The sequence below is a fragment of the Sciurus carolinensis genome, chromosome X (assembly GCF_902686445.1).
Source record: "Sciurus carolinensis chromosome X, mSciCar1.2, whole genome shotgun sequence".
Classification (NCBI taxonomy): domain Eukaryota; kingdom Metazoa; phylum Chordata; class Mammalia; order Rodentia; family Sciuridae; genus Sciurus; species Sciurus carolinensis.
Genome location: NC_062232.1, coordinates 93,861,407 through 93,879,616, shown reverse-complemented (window position 1 = coordinate 93,879,616; position 18,210 = coordinate 93,861,407). Strand labels below are relative to the sequence as shown.

Sequence of the window (18,210 nt, the reverse complement as noted above, 5' to 3'; positions counted from 1 at the left end):
AAGATCTAAAGACCCAAACAATTATATATTTTCCATTATCTCTATACTCTTGTTGGGAGGTGAGGAACACTTTTCAAATCCTTCATAAGCTACTTCGTGCTTCTATGTATTTCATGGCATAAAGGAAGATAAGAATGATTCGACATAAAGTGGGTGCATGAAGCAGAGAAGAAATGGAAAAGGAAACCAAACAAAACTAAAAGAAAGGGAAGAAGGAGAAAGGGATGGAAAAAAGATGTTTCACTCCCTGGCTGGTATACATTTTGTTTTGTTGTTTCTTTTTTTTTCTTTTTAAGTTTTTTATTTGTTCTAATTTGTTGTACATGACAGTGGAATGCATTTGTACATTTTGATAGATCATACATAAATGGAGTGTAATCTCTCATTTTTCTAATTATATATATTATAGAATTATGTAGGTCATGCAGTCATATATGTACATGAGATAATAATGTCTGTTTGAGAAGAAATAAGCAAATTGTATATAAGTGTGCATCCATAAGGACACCTTTCACAAGAGGACACTGGTACACAGGATGATGAGGTGACTTAGTGAATGTACCTCAGAGCAAAAGAAAGAAGGACTTCCTCACACTGTTTGGCACTTGTTAGAGAACCATTCTCTGTGCATTTCATGTCCTCTGTAATCCAGAGTATGCTCTCGGACATATGAAGTATAAACAGCCTCATCTGTCACTACATCCAGATGAACACAGACCTTTTTAGATCCAAATAGAAAAAATGAAAGAAAAATCATAAATTCTGCAATACCAAAGAAAGTCCAGCACTGTAAAGTATTATGTGAAATGGCTGATATTTTAGAAGTCTTACAAAACCCTTCCATCTAGCTCTGTTTTTATATTAGGCAACAGTTGCACTCTCGCCCAAGCAAACCTGCAAAAATTGTTTTCATTGCTAGATCTATTTGAGGTCCTTTCTGAGCATTTTTACACAACTCACTTCAATAGACCTGTAAAAAAATAATAGTGGTTGTTTTGTTAAGTCTGTTCATTTCCCAAACTGGAAGGCCACTGGAGAGGCCATCAATCAGGTTTGAGTGAGATTTTAAGTTGAAAGTCAACTTTGATGGAAACAAACACTGCACTTAGATGGGGTAACTCAAAAATGCAATTCTGTCTGTGAAACTGCAAATGAGTCTAATAAAAAGGAGAAAAGGTGGTGATATCCAAATAAACCAATGTCATCACACAAGTAGCTTTCTGATGAGTTATTTTAGAAAAAATATTTGTAATGCGAAAAAAGAAGCCACTATAGAATATTTACTTAATTGCAACATAAGCAACATTCTACAAAATATTTCCCACATGAACATTGTCTGATTGCAGAACTCCAGTCAGTAATGTGCATCCAAGGATTCACTAAGTAAAGCAAAGGGTCCTGTTCATCTCATTTGGCATAAAATATTAAAGAACAGTGAATAAGATAATTAATTTGTAGAGTGCTTTTGTGAACATTATTTAATTTGAGAACCCTTAAGGAATATATCACTAATTTCTCCATTTTATAGAAGTAAAAATGAGAGGTCAGAGAAAAATAATTGACCCTGCCAATAGGTTGTGGCCCAGGGACTAGAAGTCAGTGCTCCTTTCTCTAAGAGCTCATGCTCATTGCTCTTAGTTATTTCCTTTTTTCTTTTATTTATTTTTAAAATTTTTTGTACTGGCTATTAAACTCAGGGGTGCTCTATCACTGAGCTACACACTCAACTCTTTTTAATTTTTTAATTTAATTTAGTGAGACAAGTTCTCACTAAATTATTATTATTATTATTATTTTTTTTTTTTTGCAGTACTGGGGATCGAACTCAGGGCCTTGTGCTTTCAAGGCAAGCACTCTACCAGCTGAGCTATCTCCCCAGCCCCTCACTAAATTATTTAGGGCCTCACTAAATTGCTGAAGCTGGCCTCAAACTTGTGATCCTCCTATCTCAGCCTCCTGAGTGACTGGGATTACAGGAATGTCCCACCATGCCCAGAGGCTGCTTTTCTTTAAAGTGTATTATTGCCATAATTAACATTTTTACCCATCAATATCTGTATTTCTGAATATTTCTTTTTATACAATCCTAAAAGGAGTAATGAGACAACTAATATGAAAACTATAAAGCTTTTAATTTGTTCTGCCAAGTTATTTTCTGGAAATGTAAAACCTTTGTTAACTTTTTATATACTTAAAATGGTGGTATGTTCTGTGGTACAAGCTACAAATACACTTTTTTTCTTTTCTTAAAAACATAAAGTGAATTGATTGCCATACAATTGAGAGAAGAAAGCCCAAATCTACTGTTTGTGTTTCACAGAAATTGACATATATATTTAAAATAAGACATACAACTGTTAGAATTAAATTTATTCTAAGACAAATAAGACTATGACTGCACTTTAATATTGCATTATAGTTGCTCCTTGGTGTTCATTTGAATGGGTTCCAACATTCCTCCCCTATACCAAAAATTCTTACATGAAATGGTGTGGTGTTTGCATATAACCCATACACATCTTTCCATATACTTTAAATCATCCCTACATTATTTAATAGAATAACTTAGTACAATTTCTATGTAAATAGTTGTTATACTATATAGGGAATAATGGCAAGGAAAAAGTCTGCACATATTCAGTGGAGGCACAATTTTTTTTTTTTGAGATGGAACTCTCATTATGTTATCCTGGCTGGTCTCCAACTCATGAGCTTAAGATATCCTCCTGCCTCAGCCTTCCAAGTAGCTGGGATTGCAGGAAAATGCTACTACTCTTGGCTGCAATTATTTTTTCCCAAATATTTTTTATCTGTTGTTGGTTGCATGCACAGATATGGAAACCACAGATAAGAAGGGCCAACTGTATTGTCATCTTCATAAATTTAAGAACTTTTGCTTTATTATTCTCCATCATTATGAAAGTGTAAGTTTCTGAATAATTGAGGTTTTAATTATACAGATGGCTTTGTCACTTTTAATGTAGATTGGAAGAGTTCATTTAAAAATTTTTTTAAACTTAGTTTTGTCCCATTTATAGGATTCATATGTTAGCATTATAGAAAGTTTGAAAAAGAGAAATTTAATGCTTTTTAAACCAGATTTTCAGACATACCTAAATAATTATATTCCCATTTTGATTTTACAAAAATTGAATTTATTTTATAGCTTTATAATGTAATTTTTTAAAAATCATTATCACTATCTAGTTCGTATAAAATATTCCCGTAAATGTGACTTTGTATGGTTGTAAACTATTGATCAAGTAATGTACTGTAACTAATACTGATTATTAGAAGATGAAGTTTTCCAGTTTTCCCATTTTAAATTATGGTACTCTGAATGTGCATATGTATAAATATTCATGTAGGAAAGAAACTTTAAGCACCCGGAACATCTGAGTCCCTCACCTCCAATATAGTAATTTTATTGCCCTTTTAAAGTTGAATCAACAAAATACATTATTTCAGGTAGTCTAAGTGCTATAAATGGAATCTTCATTGGATAAAATCTTTTTTTTAATATTCAATATTTAGATCTTTTAAATTTTTATTTTTTATAGTGCTGAGGATTGAGCCCAGGACCTCCTGTATGCTAGGCAAATGCTCTACCACTGAGTTGCATTACCGGCCCCTTTTTTTAACCTTTCTGTTAAGTATGTAGTGATATCTCAGGGTTTTATTTGCATTTCTCAGATGGTTAATGACATTGAACATTTTCTCATGTTCTTGTTTGTCATTTCTAATATCTTCTTTCATGAAATGTCTTTTCCTGTCTTTTGCCCATTTTCTACTGGGGATTTTTTTTACTGTAGAGTTTTGAGGCCTTTTTATAGATGATAGTATGAGTCCTTTGAAAATATATGGTTTGAAAAATTTTTCTCACAGTCTACAGTTTTCATTTAAAGTTTGAAATTTGATGAAGCCCAATTTATCAATTTTTCTTTTATGGATTATACTTTGGATATAAAATCTAAGAACTCTGCCTATCCTTACACACCAAAGATTTTTCTCTTTTATTTTTCAAAAAGTTTTGAAGTTTACATTTTAATAGCTGGGTACAGTGGTATGCATCTGTAATCTCAGCTACCTGGGAGTCTGAGGCCAAAGGATCCAAAGTTTGAGGACACCTGAACAAGTGAGAGTGACCCTATCTCAAAATAAAAACTACAAAAAAGATTTGGGGGTGTAGCTTAGTAGTCAGTGCCCCTGGGTTCAATCCCCAGTATCAAATAAATAAGTAAAATGTCCATGATCTATGTTAAGCTAACAGTTACAGTAAGGTGTTAGGCTTTGTTCAAGGTTATTTATTTATTTATTTTGTTCTATGGCTATCCAATTACTTCAGCACCATTTGTTGAACAAATTATCTTTCCTCCATCTAATTGGTTTTACATCTTTGTCAAAAATCATTGGACATATTTGTGTGAATTTATTTCTGAGTTCTCTATTATGGTCCATTGTTCTATTTATCTATCACTCCATCAATATTGCACAGTTTTAATTATGGTAGCCATATAATAAACCTTGAAACTGGGTAGACTGATTCCTCCCACATTTTTCATCTTTTCAAAAATGTTTTAGCTATTTCCCCCATGTAAATTTTAGAATAATCTCATCTATATCCACAAAAATTCTTTCTGGGATTTTGATAGGAATCAAGTTAAACCTGTATATTAACTTGGAGAAAATTAACAACTTTGTGGAGTCTTTCAATCCATGAACGAGATAATGTATCTGTTTATTTAGATTTTCTTTGAGTCTCTCCTCTGTGTTTCAGCATACAAAATTTGTACATTTTGTTAGATTTATACCTGCATGCTTCTTTATTTTCAATGACTGCATATATTGTTAGATTTTTCATTTTGGTGTCCATATGTTCACTGTTAGTATAAAGGAATACAAATACATTTTATATATTTATCTTATGTCTTGAGACATTGCTGAATTCACTTATTAGTTCTAGGAGTTCTCTGAGATCTCCAACATAGACAAACATGTCATCTGCAATGAGGGACAGATTTACTTCTTCCTTTCTGGTCTGCATGATATTTATTTCCTTTTCTGGCCTTATCATGTTGCATAGAATTTCCAGAAATATGTTGAATAAGCATGGTGAGAATAACCATCTCTACATTTGTTCATGATATTAGAGCAAACTCATTCAATCTCTCACTAATAAGTATAATGTTAGCTGTAGGGATTTTATACATGTTCTTCCTCAAGATGAGGATGTTCCTCCCTATATGTACTTTTCTGAATTTTTGTCATGAATGGGTGTTGAATTCTTTTCAATGTTTCTTTCTGTGTCTATTGATACGATCATGTGGTTTTTGTTCTTTATTCTCTGAATATAGTATACTATATTGATTTATTTTTGCATATTGAACATACTTGTATTCCTGGGACATAATTCACTTGATCATGGTATGTAGTCATTTGCATATGTTCCTGGATTTGTTTGTTAGTATTTTGTTGAGGATTTTTGCACCTATATTCATAAGGATATTGGTCTGTTGTTTTCTTTTGTGGTGATGTCATGGTCTCGTTTTGGTAACAGGTTAATACTATCTTCATAGCACTAATTGGTATTCTGTTTTCTGAAAAAGATAGTATAGAATTGATCTTATCTTGGTCTAGATTTTGTAGCTTATGATTTTCAAAAATGGGTCCATTTTCTAGTTCTTCAAACTTATGAGCTCAAAGTTGTTCAAAGTAGTCTCTTATCATTCTAGTAAGGAGCCACCAGTCTCACCTAAACAAAAACTGGAAATAAAATTTTTCATCTGTAGAGGATTCATTAAATAGATTATTGCACATCTCTGATTGCCATTTTTCCAGCATGCACAAATTAAGGTAAATTGGTTAATAAAATAATGACATACTTCCAGAATGATCCATTAATATTTCTGCTTTAATTATCAACACTGAGCAAAATCATCTAGCACTCTTGTCAGCTCAGTTTTTTCCACCAGATACCTTGAACCTGCACATAATCTAGCAACTAAAGGTGTAACCCTTGCACAGCAGGGGATTCAAGGCCTCTATTTACTACAATGATTGATGCCCATTCTGATTGGTTGGGGCTCAGGTCCTAAAGGATATGAAATATTTTGTATATCACTGGTTGGTCCATACATACTATGGAATATCATACTAAAGTTAATAAAGGGACCTCCATTTAAGCATAGCATATTAAGTAATGCACTTCTCTTCACTCACTCCTAAAACCTCACTAGAATAGCAAAAGGAACCTTTAAAAAAAAAGAAAAGGAAAAGCAAGTCACAAAACCTAAAAGGACAAAGAGAACATGAAAAAAGATGACAGTAGAAAAGAAATGTCAACACACATTTTATAAGTTGAAAAGTAGATGGACAGGTGGTAACTGACTTAGCCGAGCAGATAATACCGAAACCTAAGCCTGAAACTGGGGAGAAGCCAACAAAATCAAGGCAATTCATGCTGCAGAACCTCGGAAAGTCTGAAGATTTGGAGGCATCAAGAATCTTTTGAGGTGGGGAGTGGGTAGGACTGAAATCAGAAAGATAGGTTGGCATTTGGTATAAAGAGTTTAGAGCACATTCCCCAAATTTGTTCACACACTCCTTGAGTAACTTCCCTTTGCTAATGCATGTACAAAACTGGAGATTTTTCTTTGCTGGAAAATTTTATGTAAGAACTGGTGTGAGTTGCCACACTGAAAATGGGCATATAAAGTCTGCATATTAAGTTATTCAATCTTTAGACTGCACCCACTCCTCTCTTGCACCCCAGAACACTGAAAGCCATAATTGTAGCATCCTAAGGAAACTGGACTACTTCTATCTGGGGAAATTAAATTGTCCAACAGAAAGAGCTAAATATAATGACATTTTGGATAATCCCAGTGAGAAAGTTTAGTTTTCTCAACTTAAAGGGAAATTTACCATATAACAGGGCCTATTCATACACACAGAACTTCTAATCAACTTCTCAGTGTCTTGTTATTCTACCAAGAAGGAAAAACAAGCCTAGTGTGGTGGCACACACCTGTAATCCAAGTAACTCAGGAGGCTGAGGCAAGAATGTCACAAGTTCGAGGTCAACCCCAGTAATTTAGTGAGACCCTGTCTCAAAATAAAAAAATAAAAGGGTTGGGGATGTAGCTCAGTGGTAAATTGTCCCTGGGTTCAATCCACTGTACTACAAAAAAATAATAATAATAATGTTGTGGGGACATATTGAGGAATGAGAGAAAAACAATAAAACAGAAAAGGGGAACTTGTCAGAAACAAAGGCAATGCCAGAAACCAAAGAATATTTTTTAAATCTTACCTTTAATATGAGAATACTCAGCATTCATGCACAATTGGCTATAAAGGAGAAGGAGGAGGAGGAAGAGGAGGAGATTAAGATTCAGAGAATGAAGAAAAAAGTCTTGGAAATTAAAGATGAAATAAAAATATTAGTGTTGGAATATAAATTGGAAGAAACCTCTTGGAAGATAGAATAAAGAGAAAAAGATGGAAAATAAGAAGAGATAATCTGAGGTTCAGTCTAGAATGTCCAACATCTAGATGATAACATGTATAGAGAATAGAGAAACAGACAAAGGGCAATTATCCGAGATTGCAAGAAATTTTTCCAGAACTGTAAAGTATGAATTCTCAAACTGGAAGGGCCTTCAAGTGCCTAATGTAATGAATAAAACCAGACTCATCAGAACAAATTATAGTAAAATTTCAGAATACCATGGAATCAAAATGACAACATTGACTCAACAGCAGCATTAGAAATTGTAAACCAATGAACCAATACTTTTAAAAGTATACACCATGCCAGGCATGGTGGTGCACCCCTGTAATCCCAGCAGCTTGGGAGACTGAGGCAGGAGGACAGTGAGTTCAAAGACAGCCTCAGCAACAGCAAGGCACAAAGCAGCTCAGCGAGACTCTGTCTTTAAATAAAATACAAAAAAGGGCTGGGGATGTGACTCAGTGGTTGAGTATTTCTGAGTTCAATGCCTGGTAACCCCCCTCAAAAAAAATATATGGACCAATTTTTTCCAATTTAGAAGCTTATACCCATTCAATGTTAATGGTAGAATAAAGTTCTTTTCAGACTTAAAAGGTTTTAATTAACATTTTTTTCTCTCCAGAAGCCTTGCACAGAGGAAGTTTGAGAGGTTGTGTTCAATCAAGATAAAGGACTAAAGCAAAAAAGAGTGTATGGAAAATAATATTGAGAATGGTTTTCAAGGACTTTCCATAAGAAGCTACAGAATCTGTCCTAGGCTCCCTCCCTCCCACCAGAGGGCCGACAAGGTAAAATCTATTTTAATGAGATCACTTTTGTGGGAAAAGTTTAATAGAATTGCCTGGATGAAAGGGGGAAACACTGAGAATATTAGGCAATGAAAGGAAACTGTGAAAGGAGGAAGATGTTATAGTATTGTATCCTAGATACTCACATCAAGAACACCCCACTCTCTAAAATAGTCTGAAAGTTACTCTGGTGGTAAAGTTACTCTGGTGGTCCTTTTCAACTAATTATCAGATATCTTTTAAGTAAATCTGTACTAGGATGTTAATGACAGGTAATAATTGATATACTATCCAATTTGCATTTCAAGAAACTACTCATACAGACCAAAGACTATGAGGATCAACTTCCTAATTTTAAATAAGCTAGTGAGGGGAATATTTTTAAAGGTAAGAGTCATCAAATCTCACAACATACACAGCCACCTATGAGAAAAACTAGCTAGAAACTGGTGTCTAAACCATGTCAATACCTTTTCTAGAAATTCCTTACTCAGAGTCATGTTAAGACATACATTGCTCCCCAAAATGAATGAATTTAAAAAGTAGGAATATTTTTCAGTTAATGGCATGCTTACTCTAGCTTGGTATGTAGGAACTTAAAAACAATTTTGAACACAACCCAAGATATGTAAGAGGTTAATAAATTTGCAACTAAAGCATGCCCCCAATTTAAGATATGGCATGTTTAAAATTAAAGCACTGAGAGAGGATCCACTTAAAACTGCATTGTATCAAGATGTCATATTATAATCTGACTTAATGAAATGTCTGAAAAGGAATAGAATGTAATTACAATAGAAAATACAAAGGAATCATATGCAGTCAAGTCATTTATATTGGTAATGCAAATCATATTAAAGCATGTGGACCAATGTAATTGGCAACAGCATCATGCCCAGAATAACACTTGAGTCACATCAGGTCATTCTGAGCAAACATACTGGACAATTCCATAACTTTGAAATCTAAGGAAAGTGATAGGGGACTGAGGGATTTCAGTAAACACAGCAAGCACATATCTCATGTTTAGAGCTATCAAATTCACATTGTGAACTTTAGCACAAATCTCACTGCAAGTCAGGGGGGATGTTCTAATTCTGGTAATAGCATTTACCAAAGTATTTTGAGGACTTTAGCTAAATAATATCTAAGTCAAAATTAAAATCTAAATTGAGGCATAAGGAAGAATATGAAAATAAATACATTACAATAGATAAGGTGAGGATATTACTTAAGTACTTTGTAATGTACAATGAGGCCAGGAACACACTTTGGTAAGCCGGGTACAGTGGCAAGAGCCCAATACTCAATGCCACATTCTCTGAGGGGCAGGAGGCAATGATGCCATAACATTCCACGAACGTCCTTTCACACGGTAAAAATATTTCTGACAGTCACTCTGCCCAAACCTTCCTATTCATAACACTGTCAGCTGGTGTGTCAATCATGGCAACAGGAAAGAAAAGAGGCAAAGATGATTTGGTAAAGAATATGGTAAGGTTAAGTCACTGTGTAGTGATGAAGGAGTTAAAGACCTGCCATCTCAAAATATGCCAAATTGGTATATTGATTACTTGAAGCTGAAGAAATCACTTGAGGAATGTGTTTTCCTACAGGCAGCAGGCCATAAAGTCTCTTTGGGGAGGGATGTCCTTCACATACCAAGGCTGGAAAATAGTCTTGATCACCAGAGACTTGTCATCAGTGCTATAGTGAACCTGAATAAACAAACTGAAGAAACCCTTATCTTCCACAAGCTTCTACATCCCCTGTATCTTTTAGTAACCTCCCTAGAATTTACTACCCTAGTCCAGATATCTATTTGTTGTGTCATTCCTTAATATATTTATTATTCTTTGCCTAAAATGTATTAAAGCATCATTCTTGGGTCATTTCTTTGGACTTCACTTTCTTGAGAAGATGCCCATGCACATGTAAAAATAATACATCTTTTGTATTTTTCTTTTGTTAATTGGCTTTTATATTAGTTAGGTTCCTAGATCCAGCCAAAGAACCCACATAAGAACTAAGGGGGAAGTAGAAGGGATCTCTCACTACCTGACAGTGAACAAGCAAGAAACATCTGAACTGCCCATTGTCACAGAGATTGTGAACACAGTTGTATCTTAAAGGATTAAGAGGAAAATAGTCCACTGGCCTTATGGAATGGATAGTTCCAATATTCAAGTGATTGCGATTTTAAATGATTATATGATGTCAATTTGAATCAGAATGTTAAAAAGTGGTAGAGCATGAACGCATCTTAGCAGGAGGAACACTTCATACAGTGATTTGGGGGGCACCTGTCTTAGTCCCTTCAGACTGATATAACGAAGGACCAGAGACTGGATACATTATAAACAAAAGACATTTCTCACCATTCTGGACATTGAGAAGCCTAAAATGGAGTCATTGACAGATTTGGTATCTGGTGAGGGTCCATTTTCTGGTTCATAGCTGATGCCTTCTTGCTGTGTCCTCACATATTGAAAAGGCAAAAATCTTTCTGGGGTCTCTTTTATAGGGCCCTAATCCCTCCCTAACTCCCATTGCTTTGAGGAATAGGATTTCAACACATGAATTTAGGGGGAGCATAAACATTCAGACCATAACAGAGCCCAGAGAAACCTAGATCCAAATTAAATCTTACATAGAAGATCAATTTGTTAAACAAATAAAAAAGAGCTACTTTAATTGAAGGGTCATCTAGAACATCCTAATCATTCTTTCTTAACCACCAGTTAGCTTTAAGATGTCTCCAGGGAATTTCAGGGCTCTCCGCACATCCTTGGAAAATGACCTATCTAAGCCCCAAATTATCCTGTTCATGTTTACCTGTGATAATTTAGTGTCAACCTGGACTTTTCCCAAAATCTCCTGACTCCTAAAGCTATGCACAATTCCCAGCAATACTCTATCATCCCAATGTCATGTAGCTATCTTTGGTTTCCTCATATGAGTACATGACATCTTTATTGTCAATTCACTGAGCAGTTTCGGCATATAGGAATATACATTGTACACAAATGTAAGGGACACTAATTTCAGAGAAGTGTTCACAATGTTAGAAACCAACTATGACAGTCTTAATTATAAGACATTTGCCACCTTTTTTTAATATACTGACCAAACTGGATACCAGACCCATTGTAATTCCTCAAATAATAAACTACATTTGCATTTTTCTGATTAGCATATAAATTGGCATTCTGTGGCAATTTCAGAAAGGATCCATAAGGTGCAAGCTGAAATATTTCCTTTTTAGGTACATATAAAATAGATGATTGTTAGGAACTTATTTGTCTTTGTAGAAAAAGTATTACCAAAATATTTGTAGTATATTTGGATACGCCAAGCTGTGAACTATGTAAAAAATATAAATGTGACTAGTTGTGAAGTTTGTAGTCTTTATTTACAATTAACACCAGAGTCTGGCATTCAAGTTCCTGTGTTTCAAGAAGGAAAAAAGTGAATAAGCTGGCCATGGGGCATCTTAATACCCAAAACAATCTCACTGTTTCATTTCAGACTGTTTGTATAAGACAGCAATTGATCAAATCCAGCAAATTCTCCTCCCTTTGCCCTGCAAAAGTATCAATGGTCTTTTAAAACCCCAAATAGATTTGAGTGGTTTTGCTTTTGCCTCTACTCACATATTCCTTCCAAATGTTCCTCACTTGTCCTGTGGTTAGGAATTTCACAGCCACAGTAGTCACTTCTCCCTAAAAGCTGATCTTTTTCGTTTAGGGTTTCTTTTAAAGCAAGATGAGAGAGAGGTTCATGGCCTTTCTGCTCTGAACTTTTCCTTTCATTTTTATTCAAAACACCCATGATTTTCTGCATTTCAAAGGTCAGTTTGATTTTGAAGTGCGGTGACAAAATGACCCCGGAAGGAAAACCTTCATATCCACAGTTGTCTGAAAATTTTTGTTAGTTTTATGACACCCATCTACCCAGCCTCACTACCCAATTCTGGATGGCTTCTGCTACTTCTACAGGTCGTACAGGGTACAAAGGTCTCTTCCCATCTATCTTGACGGATATCTAGAAAGTCCCTTTACTGTGGGTTCAGTAAGATAAGATTGATTCGTTGTAACCAGAGCTTTCATAAGAAAACTAAAAGACAATAAAACACAATCAGAAATACAGTGATAACATCTCAGAGTAAACTTGTTATTCTAACATAAAGTTCACTTCAGCTCAGTTTGACTAATGCAGTCAAAACAATCCAAGTTTCTTTCCTTCACCTCATTCTTTCTAGGGCAACAAAGGTTTGGTAGAATAACCCATTCAGGCTTTTAATCTGTGATAGATTTCAGATGACACCACATCCCTTGGTTTCTGTTAGAGCTTATTTCTCATAACTTTCTGAACATGAAGTCTTCATTTCCTCCACTCTGATCCTTGACTGTTGCAAATTTCCACTTGGCTAATGCCCTAATTCTCTTAAGTCCAACCTCATTCAGGTCTCACTCAGTTCTTGGTATGCCTCAAAAGGAAGAGGAATTCATACTAGGTCTCAAAGATTTTTTTTTTCAGTTGTAGGTTATCAACCCTAATTCCTGTTCCATTCATTTCAGACAGGTTCTGCCACCCAACTTAACTTCTTTTCGTAATGTTCTAGCCATTTTAGTTTCCTCAAATTTATCAGAGACTACTTACCTCTTCCTTTTGAAGAGCTCTGTGCTCTTTTCAGGAATACTCACCAAGTTCCACTTGTCCTTGGTTCATTCTCAGAGTAGAGATCACTGGCATGCCCTCAGCCCAATGGATAGCCAGGACATTCCAGGTTACCAGATATGCTGGTTTCTCCATGTCCCCAGGAGGCAAACTCGTAGAAACCATGACCACAATTTTTTGATGCCAAAAATTCTTTGTGCAACCATTACGTAAAACAACTTCTAACAAAGTTAATGTTTCTTTATAGCCACATTTGTCATTCTATTAAAATTTTAGAAAATCACGTTGACTTTTATCTATTCTCAATACTTTGTTAACACATAAACAGCTGGATTAAAAAAAAAAAACTGGCAAAGAAACAACACCCAGAATTGCTTAGTATGAATAGATATCACAGAAACTCCTTCTCAACTCTTTGATGCATTTTTCCCTTGGGTAGGATCTGAGGAACTGAATCTAGAGTAAATTGATATGACATCCTTCATTATTTATTCACAATTATGCATAACCAAAGAAATAACATGCAAACTTGACCTTCAAAATAAAAGATAGTTAAGAAATGCAACTTTCAATAGAATGTTACATTTAATGTATTTCATAGGCAAAGGTAAAGTAGCATGTTGTCACAGATGAGTAGTTTGTGTAATACTATAAAACTATATACATAAGTATTTAAAGAGAGTCACTATGGGTATAATGTGGATGCAACAAACATGGTAGTTTGAGATCAAAATGTTTTGTCTTAGAAGGGCTCATTTGGTAATTTGGGCATGACTCATTACTCAGAAACAATAGCTGACTTCTGCCAGTATTGGTTCTTCCCCTGATCTATTCTTGCCCACATTGAAGCCAAAATGATTACCAAAAAAATTTAAATCATGCCAGGCATGGTGGTGCACACCTGTAAACCCAGTGGCTTGGGAGGTTGAAGCATAAGGATCTCAAGTTCAAAGACAAAAGAACTGGGGATGTACCTCAGTGGTAGAGCACCCCTGGGTTCAATACCCAATGTAACAAAAAAATTAATATGATCATATTGTTCCCCTGCTTAAGACCTTATAATGACTCTCCTTCACATTTCTAGTAACATGCAAAATTTAAAGACTTCAAAGCCCTACATTGTCTGGTTCCTACCTGCCATTCCCATCTCTTCTCATGCTAATGTCTAGCTCTCACTCCAATCTTTAGCCACACTGAACTTTCAGCTACTCTAGAATGCTTTACATCTCCCCTAGAGAATGTTCTTTCTTCCTAGAACATTCTTCCACCCACCCTCTGCATGGTTGACTCCTTGGAGAAAGCTTTCCTTTCACCTAAGCTAAACAACCAAATTAAAGTATACAATTCCAGTTGTTTTCTCTTTGTGTATCTATTTGTTTCTTCTGTAGAATTTACCAATATTTGTAATTATGTATCTATTTGACCAGTTAATTATCTAATATCTCTCTACTAAAGACTTCATGAGAGCTAGGAAAAATACACTTATTTTATTCTAACAATGTAAAGCCTAGTATAGACACTGGTACATAGGAAACAAATCAAAAAATATTCCTCTATTAAATGAGTGATAAATAGAAAATTCGTTGCCAAAATTAGTTTTATTTAAACCAGGAAAATAAGACAAAATTGGCCAGCTGAAAGGAAGAACCTGATTTCATTCATAATTATAAACTTGAGCACAACAAGCTTTTGAAAGAAATGTATTAGATGGTATCAACATATTTCTTGGTACCTTCAATTTACAAAAAGAAACATAAATGATTTTTAAAATGTTTTCTTCAACTTGCTTCAACAGTACATATACTAAAATACGAATGATACTGAAGAGATTGGCATGGCCCCTGCATAAGGATGACATGCAAATTTGTGAAGTGTTCCATATTTATATGTCATCTGCAGGAAAATGGATGGAACTAGAGACCATTATACTAAGTAATATAAGCCAAACTCAAAAGTTCAAGGGTCATAAACTTTCTCTCATATGTAGATGCTAAAGGGAAAAAAGGATAAGAAAGTTCAGTAAGAGCTCATGAAATTCAAAGGGAGATCAGTAGAGGAAAGGGACTAGGGAGTTGGGGATGGGAAAGGATAGGGGAAGTGCTGGGGAGCAATATTGGCCAAATTATATTGTTATATTGTGTGCACGTACAAATATGTAACATCAAATCCCATCATTACATACAACTATAACACAAAATAAAATGTGGAAAGAAAAGAAATGCTTTCTCTTCAATCTAGTTCTTACTGGTTGAGAACAATTTTGTTTTCCTAAACAAATATAATTTCATATATTTTAAGTTAATTTTTAAAAAGTTACAGGACTGAGGTTATAGCTCAGTGGTAGAACATTTGCCTAACAAAAGCAAGACCCTGAGATCAATCCCAAGTATGAAAGACAGAAAGAAAGAAGGAAAAAAAGAAAGAAAGAGAGAGAGAGAGAGGGAGGGAGGGAGAGAGGAAGGAAGGAAGGAAGGAAGGAAGGAAGGAAGGAAGGAAGGAAGGAAGGAAGGAAGGAAGAAGGAAAGAAAGAAAGAAGGAAAAGGTACACATACATATTTGGTTCCATATACACTATAGAGTAGCACTAAGGATAGGCAATTGAGATTCATTTGTCTCCTTTGCTTTTAAAATGAAGCTTGCCAAAAGATAAGATTATGATGTTACATTAATAAATGTGCAAACTGAGGTAATCACTTCAGGGAAGTAGAATTTTGAAATTACGTTAAAACTGCTCTTTAGATCAAAGAGTAGAAATATGATATGTCATTATTTTAACCTGACACCTACAAAAGGAAAATCCAGAGGTAGTGCTACCTTCTAAGTATTTAAATCCATCTGCCAAAACAAGCAATTCAATCCTTGTTGCATACACGTTCAAAAGGAAAGAGAAGGAAACATTAGAAGAAATCCTTGGTCTATGAAAACCATGCCCACTAACTTTCCCTAGGAGCTTCTAGAAGACTGTCAAGGACTCTATCTGGCAGGGTTCTGTTCAAAATAATCCAGGAACTCAGCAGAATAGCAACAGCTGCCACAACACAAATCCTTTTATCACTGTGCTAACACAGGTCCAAAATGGCATATGCCTTAACTTGTAGGGAAACACATTAAGTTCTATTTCACTATTTTGGAGCTTTACAATTTGGTACATTTATTTGGGTTTTTGTTGTTGCTTTTGATTTTTTTGTTTTGTTTTGTTTTTTTAAGCCATGTGCCAGTACAATACTGCTTTAGTCACCATATTGTAATTTTGAACCAGATTTTATTGTTACAATGAATCCTCCTCATTAGTCTTCTTCTTCAGAAAATATTTGTTCCTGGCTAGGTATTCTTTAGAATAAAGTTTAAAATTACTTCATCAAATTACAAAATATTTGGAATCTTTTTCTTTTCTTGTTCTTTTTTCTTTCTTTCTGGTTCTAAAAATGGAACCCAGGGTCTCATGTGTGCTAAACCTGCACTTTACTACTTAGTTACCCACTATACTCCCAGCCCCATCTTTGTGATTTTTCTTATAAATTTTATTAAAACTGTTTTAAGGGAATTAACAAAACAAAAATTTTTATCTTAACCATATTTTTGGTGTTACAGTCAATGGGTTCTCCACTGTTTTCTAACTGATTACTGAAATGTTTAGGGGAGCTGGTAAACTTTTAAACTCACATTTTAAATGCATTTCATTTTGATTCCCCTGGGTTAGGAAAGTATCTTATTTGTAGATATTAATTGAGTCTCTTGATTTCCAGTATTTCTGCTTCCTGCTTTATTGTACTGGCTAAGGAATAAAAATATTAATTATAATAGTGATAGTAGGTCTTTTTATCTTGCTCCTGATTTTAATGGGAATACATCTGTAATGTTTTACCACTGCATATGATGGAACTGATTGATTTAGGGCAGACACTTCCTAGCCCAGTAAGGAAAAAAGAATATATGGCTTCTTTGTGAATTGACGTGTCATTCTTGCTCTTCTAATCTTCTCCTTATTGTTCCAAATTTAGGACATGTGCCACACAAGAGAGAACTGCATTATTCTCTAACTAAAACTGGTCTGTCATATTTAAATGTCTTTTAAAACATTTTGAGGGGAAAGGTCAAAGCATGTTTTCAAAGCAGTCTGCATTAAAAGTAGGGCTATAGAAGTCTGTAGCAGGTTGTAAAATATTCAACCTGAAGCAGTATGATAATGAAAGCTTTTTCTATGGATATGAGCCATTCATCTAGAAGAAGTGAAGTTAAGTGAATGAGGTGGTAACTTGGCTGCCAAAAGAAGCTGTTCCCTGATTCGAGGTCAGGCATTTAAGAAGAAAATAAATGGAAGGAGGACTGAACCAAAAAGCTTTTTTCCCCCTGAATATTGAAGAAAAGTGGACTTTGCACTGCCACTTTCCTCCAAATCTAATTAGCAGCCTTAAGAAAGGGAGTTGTTTCCAGAAAGGGGAGAAGAGAATAGTTAACAGCTTTTGAAACCTGTAGAAAGGAGAGGGAAGGAGAACTTGACCACTAAAGATTTTTAGGTATGGTAGTGTCATTGGAGAAAACTGCTAGCCCTTGTCAGGATGCTGTGAAAATAAGAACACCAGACCTTTTCAGAGCCTGGAAATATTGCAGCTGAGAATGGTAAACAGTTTACTTGGGCACCAGAAGAAATATAAAGCTTTATTTTGGGTGATTACCAATAGTTGAGCTTGATGAATAAAGAGGCTAGCCTAAGTCATGGTAATATTTCTTTTTGTTTTGTGTATATTGCATATCTAAGCTAATACCTACTTGATATAATGTATGCTAAATGTTTACCCTTCTTTTTTCTTTCCCATTTATTCATTCTAATTTAAGATATTGCATTTCCACAACACCTTTTGGCATTTTGAAGCGTTTTCCTTCTCTCTCTTTATATGAACTATTACTGCTTATAAAATAAATAAGTATTTTAAAAAGTTTAAATCTAAGTTTAGGATGATTTATTAAAACAGGCTACCTTTTGTACTACTTGAATTATTTATTATATGGGTATTACTTTTCAACGAAAAGCTCTTCTATTAAAATAGTTTATTAATAATATATATTCATCATGACAAATTCAAAAATGGAAAAGTGGATAAAGTGAAGTTTGAAAATACACTAGTCCCCCCTTATCTGCAGGGGACAACTTCCTAAACCCCCAGTGAATGCCTGAATGCACAGATAGCACCAAATTCTACATATATTATGCTTTTTTTCTTCTCATTC

The 18,210-nt window shown here is 34.7% G+C and overlaps 1 non-coding gene and 1 pseudogene across 1 annotated transcript; one reads left to right on the top strand and one right to left on the bottom strand.

The window, feature by feature from the left end:
- Positions 1–14,764: 14,764 nt before the first annotated feature.
- On the top strand, positions 14,765–14,867 carry LOC124972706 (U6 spliceosomal RNA). Its single transcript, XR_007106500.1, has one exon. It is a non-coding gene; the product is annotated as a U6 spliceosomal RNA (small nuclear RNA).
- Positions 14,868–16,906: 2,039 nt separating this feature from the next.
- Positions 16,907–17,006, bottom strand: LOC124972739 (uncharacterized; annotated as a pseudogene).
- Positions 17,007–18,210: the final 1,204 nt, after the last annotated feature.